This window comes from Aythya ferina (assembly GCF_964211825.1).
Source record: "Aythya ferina genome assembly, chromosome: 8".
Taxonomy (NCBI): domain Eukaryota; kingdom Metazoa; phylum Chordata; class Aves; order Anseriformes; family Anatidae; genus Aythya; species Aythya ferina.
The window spans coordinates 17,197,579-17,203,987 of NC_140304.1; the positions used below are offsets into that span (position 1 = coordinate 17,197,579).

At 43.0% G+C, this 6,409-nt stretch overlaps 1 protein-coding gene across 1 annotated transcript in view; it reads left to right on the forward strand.

The window, feature by feature from the left end:
* Positions 1-6,409, forward strand: part of LOC311440447 (uncharacterized protein) — a 378,092-nt gene that overhangs the window by 186,703 nt on the left and 184,980 nt on the right. The window lies entirely within an intron of this gene.

The following is a 6,409-nucleotide window of genomic DNA, read 5'->3' on the forward strand; positions in this document are numbered from 1 at the left end:
CAGTATCTCTGTATATTGAAGAAATATCAGATTTTCGCTAATATTTGGATTTAAAAAGATGTATGACCCTCATCATCATGCTTCTCCCCCCACACACCCAGGAGCACAACATATGGCTTGTATCTGGCTAACTTCCAATCTGAGTAATTACATTCCGACCACGTCAGTTTCCCCTGGGGTTTTAACTGGCTATAGCATTCCTCTCCAGTTCCTCCTGCAAACATTTATGCCGTGTTGAGGAGCACTATTAAACAGCTAGTGCCCTCTGCCCCAGAGACGGCTGCATTTTAGTAGTATGTGAAACTATTTTTTTTTTAAATGATAGTTATATTCCCATCTCCCTCTGCTATATTTTGCAGGGGCATCTTTCTTTCTTCAATGCATGTTTTGGGTTCCTAACTGTATCCACATCATGGGACTTTCCGTATCAGGATGATGTTTTCACATAATTAAACAGATAGATGAACGTGAAGGTGGTATTTTCCTCATGGACCTCAAGTGTTAAAAGACCTGCTCCTAGGTCCATGCAGCATATTTAAAATTAAGCATTTCTTCTGAGGATCTGCAACAGCAATATAGGCTCACGAAGGGCTATGTGTTGAAAAGGTTAATATTTGAGAAGATACGAGCAAGATTTCTGCTCAGACATAGGAGACAACCAGATGAAGCAAAAGAAGAGTTTGGATATCTTGCTTTTACATGGGCATTGCCTGCTTTCATTGGTTATTCTGTTTAAAGGACAGAGAGCCTCAGACAGAATGAGCTACACACCACCACGTACAGCACCGCAGCCTAGCACGTATTTCAAAGATCACAAAGCACTTCACAGCTGTTTGATGCCTATGGGAAGTACTGGAGACAGCCATTAGGAAAGCTACAGAACAACAGAACAAAACTAGGTACCAGGACCAGGTAAAATACCGCCCCCCCCCCCAAAAAAAAAAAAAAAAAAAAAAAAAAAGGACAGCAAACACTGAAGTAAAGATGAAAACTACCAAAAGGGAGTTTGGAGTACCTTCATTTCTAATTTCACAGCCTAAAACTGTTGGAATTTGAGATTTCAGGCTTGTCTAAACTATTAACTTCTGCTAAAGCCTGCAGCATCCACTCTCTGCAGATGCATCAGGATCACTGTGACAAATGAGACATCCTGCAAGTCAGAAGCCACTTTAGCAGCATCCCCTGAACAGGATCAATGTGACACTAAACAGCAGAAATACCAGAAAAAAGCCACTTACACCAGGCTATATTTTAACCACTTGGTCAGATTTATAAACTACTTTGAGGATGACAAATGCTACAGCACTGTTCAATATTATCAAATAAAACTATGCATGGGAACAGAATTTTTTCTGCTTGACAGCTGGATGAGGAGAACCACTTCTAGCCACGTAATTCTCCTGCATGTATACACACACACTTCCCTATATGCATGCAGAGAAGCCTGCAGAGGCCGAGCAGAGAGCCCTTGTCACCACAAGCCCAATAAGGGTCATGGGGATGGCACTGGCAAAGGAGCCAAAGGCTGGTGCAGCTCACACCCCATAAATGGGGTACTTCAGGGTTTGAGTGCCATCCTGTAAGGGTATGACATGGTTAGTTGAAAAGACTGAAAACTTGCTGGGTTTGGAACCAGCCAAACCACCAAAAAAGGAAAAAAAAAAAAAAAAAAAAAAAAAAAAGCAAGTTTTCAGCTCTCTCTGGCAGCATCCCTTTAAACATACTGAAGCAGAGCTCAGGCCACTGCCCTCATCAACAAGCGTGTAAAATGCAACGCATCTCCAGCATGCAACATTGCCATTACATGGACACCCCAGCTCTGCCAGCGGGGACAGAACGAATCAGAACCTTGCCCCAGATTTACAGCTTTTTAAAATTGTCTCTAATAATATCATCAACCTCCAGGTGGTGGTAACTCTCTTATAACGTGCCTCTCCCAAGAAAAACTCCCTGCTTCAGACTTGCTCTTTGTGTTAGGTAGCAAATACACTTTTCATTTTCTGAGACACACTCACCTCTGCCAGATAATTATGTTGCAATGCGTGGTTATCAACACCAAAAAATGTACAGAAACATGAAAAATGACAAATGCAGCATTCCTGATGTCAGGAAGCCAATCTTTAGAAGTAATGTGAATGAAAACAGCACAATGGCTTGGACCAGGAAAGAGCTCCAGCACAGGAAAATACATGGAAGTTGGCATAGAGTGAGAAGTGGAAAACAAAGCAAGTGAGTCATTAGTAATTTAAGAAGAAAATGAAATACTGACAGAGGACAAAGCAGTGTGGAATGCAGAAGCAAACTGTAATAAATAAAATGTGCAGATGGAAATATTGTGCATCAGCAGAGAAGCGGTAACAGAATTAAACCAGATTCAGGGATGGTGAGTGACTCAATGAAAGTGGCAGCGAGGAACAGTAATTATCTGCCTCAGCACTTCAGTCAGAAGTTGTTTATCTGCACAAAACTCATGCTGGCACTCAGCTGGAGCCCTGCCCAAGCAAAGCAAGCATGATTTCACTCACAAAACAGCTCACTTGAATTACGGTCTCACTGAAGGACATAACAAGACTTCTTAATGAAGGGACCATGCTGCTTCTATACGTACGGAAGCAGAAACACAACAGGAGTAACAGGGACCTGGACTCAAATTTAGTAACATACTCCTGAGAACGTCCAACTTGCAGGTATAAAAACCCTGTATCAAAGCAGCACCAAAGAAACATAAATAACTTCAGATCAGAAACAAATACTGACAGGCAAAGAACAGAAGCTTAACCACTGCAGGTGGCTGAGGATATGAAAGAAAATCCTGTTTGTATCCCCATCTCCTAGCACTAGGCACCTGCAAGCATCCAAGGGAGCCCACCCGCTGTCCACAACTGGAGCAAAGTCACCACATTTGGACAGTCATTGGACCATGCCCTCATGCCTGACTGGGGCATATAGCAAACCACTGACAAACTGGGTGGTGGGGAAATGTGCACAATGGAAAACTGATGGTGTTTTCTGGAGAGATGGTTTCCCTTTTCTGTAGGAAAGGTCAATACATAAATGAGAAAAGTAATACTGAACATTTTATTTATTTTTTCCAGATTGGCTTGCTCTAGGTAATTGCCATACGTTGTTCTGTCTGCAGGAAAGGGAGTTCTTGAACTATGTACATAGTTGATACAAGCGCATAGTTGATATCAGGCCTAATTTGTTCCTTGTTGAAAAGACTGTGTCCCGAATTGCACTGGACACGCTGCTGGAGCACGGCGTCTCGCTTGTCATCGACGTAAAGCCGGTGAGCATTTCATGACGGACATACGACTCCACCTTGTGGCGGATCTCTGTAACTTCTCCTTGTAACAAGCTTTTTTAATTAATTTATTTTTTTTTTTAAATGGTACTTCCTTTCCAAGAAGACAAAACAGACAAACCTAGTAATTTTTCACCAGGGAGGTGATCGTCCCCCTGTACTCCTTCTTGTAGTAAGGGGCCCAAAGCTGAACACAGCACTCGAGGTGCAGCCTCACCAGAGCTGAGTACAGGGGGACCATCGCCTCCCTGGTCTCGCTGCTTTCACTATTCCTGACACAAGCCAGGATGCCATTGGCCTTCTTGGCCACTTAAGCACACTGCCAGCTCATGTTCAGGTGAGCATTGACCAACACTCCCAGATCCTCTTCCTATGCACAGCTTTTCAGCCACTCTGCCCCAAAACCTGTAGTGTTTCCCAGCCCCAAAACCTGTAGTGTTGCCTGGGGTTGTTGTGACCATGCAGGACTCAGCACTTAGCCATGTTGAACCTCATCCCCTTGGCCTCTGCCCATGGAGCCAACCTGTCCAGGTCCCTCTGCAGGGCCTTCCTACCCTCTGGCAGATCAAAGCTTCCCCTCGACTTGATGTCATCTGCAAACTTACTGAGGGTGCGCTCATCCAAGTCATCAATAAGGATATTAAAGAGGATGGGCCCTGGGGAACACCACTGGTGACCGGTCACCAGCTGGATTTCACTCCCTTCACCACCACTCTCTGGACCTGGCTGTCCAGCCAGTTTTTAGCCCAGCAAGAGTGTACCTGTCCAAGCCATGGGCTGACAGCTTCTCTAGGAGAACACTGTGAGAGACAATGTCAAAGGCTTGCCTCAAATCTAGGTTGACTACGTCAACAGTTTTTCCCTCATCCACCACATGGCTTACCTGGTCATAGAAGGAGACGAGGTTGGTCAGGCAGGATTTGCCTTTCATGAACCCATGCTGACTGGGCCTGATCCCCAAGCTATTTCACACGTGACTGCATTCAAGATAACATTCTTCCATAAACTTCCCTGGCAGTGAGGTCAGGCTGTGAGGACTGTTGTTTCCCATACCTTCCTTCTGACCCTTCTTATAGGTAAGAGCCACATTACAGAATCACAGATACAGATTTAGTTGTGGACCCTGTCCTCGGACAGCTTCAGGGTAGGTATCTAAGAACTTTGGCAAACTTTGGAGGGAGTTAGACACCTTGAAATTTCTTTTGCCTCTACTTGATTTTGTCGTGCAAAACTTTTTGGCTAGCACCAAATAGAGAATTGCTTGTCAATATCAGATGATATTGAGGATATATCTGCAGGTCAGGGCTCTAAAAAATTTGGCCCTAGTTTGGAGGTAGCTACAGGCCTGGTAGCTACCATTGCCTCCTCCAGGGAAGCTTCTGCAAATGCTGGGGATTCTTCCTAGGAGACATTTAGTTCTGGGTACCAGCCAAGCCCCTGGAGCCTGCAGTGGACCTCATGCGCTGACTCCCAACGAGGCCCCTGACGCCACAACGGACCTCAGGAACGCACTCCTGCTGAGGATCCAGACCCTGCGATGGACCCCAGGACTCTGACTCCTACCGAAGCCCCGGACTCCATGGCAGAACCCAGGTGCCGAATCCCACCCAGGCCCCAGACCCATGGCGGACCCTGTGTACCGACTCCTTCCGAGCCCCTGGACCTCCTGGCGGACCCTGGGCACCAACTCCCACCAAGGCCCCAGACCCCATGGCCTACCAGGAATCTGATATCTGGAATAGAACAGCCTTCTATCTCTCCCTCTGAAATTATTTCCATAGTTCGTTAACGATGTAAGAAATTTAACTGAATTTGATGAAAAGGGACCCAGAGTTCCATTAAAAGTTCCTTCTAAGCCTATAGAAAAAAGCAATTTTGTCCATTATAGTTAGCAGCTGCCTTAGAAGAAAGGTCATTTAAGCTATCACTTAACATCAGTTAGAAATGACAGTATAAGGAAGAAATCAAAGTTATCTTTTAGGTTACAAATTAAATCAGAAATGAATAGAGTTCAAAGGTCCTGAGATTATACAGCAATAAAAAAAAAAATACACTTGCAGAAATTTGGGCAGCATCTTGGTTCTCTTAACTGTCACAGAAGTTCTCATGCTAAAACTTATCAGTTTCTAGAACACTGCTACAGTTCCTGTTAAGCTGTCTGGGAAGGGATCAGCATCTTCTTCTTGTAGGGCAAGAGGTCTACAAATAGAACACAAAGAGATGAATCACTACTTTTAAAGTATAATCTTCTTTCTGCCTTACTAAGTATTACAAATAAGAACCTTATTTCTAAGCTTAAAATGGAGAATGAATGTTCAGTGATCTAGGAAATACTTCATTATTTTAAACTTACACATCCAAAAACAATATTGTTCAACCAGCTTCAGGCTCAACACATCTTCCAACCAGCCCATGCTAACTAGTTTAAAGCTAATCCACTTACAAATGTAACAATCAAGTCTAACATAATGCAACATGTGTGGTTTCTTTTTTTAATGCAAACTTATAAACCATGCATGAAACAAGAAGTCAAGGATCTACAGTAGATCACCAAAAAAAAATATTTTTTTTAAGAATCTTATTTCTTCCTATCTTCTATTTTGAAGAATTTTAGTTCTCCCTAACTTCTACCCACTCTGCATAGACCACCTGTACACAGCGATAGTTACAAATTAACACGAATATTCTCCAAAGGAAAGGTGCTCAAATCACACAAGAGATTTTTGAAAGAATTTCCCCATAATTTCTGAAAAAGACTGCATAGTTACTTCTATTAAACATTGCCACTTAGGGAAAAATGATGCAAATTACTTAGCTGTAGTTAGAAAAACTTATATCAAACATTTCCAGTTCCCATTAGTCAAAAGCTACATTAGAAGGAACTGAAAAAACACACTGCACTAAGAAATTTGTAAGACAGCCAGCAGTAAACAGCATGTACATATACTAAAAGTATACTTTCCCGGGCACAGCATAGAGGCTACAGTACCTTACGTCTGTCCTAGTAGATGTAGTCTGAATGTATCAAAAAAAAAAAAACAACAACAAAAAAGAAGTAACGTGAGTTGCTAAGATGTAACTACAAGTTTTAAATAATCATAGCAT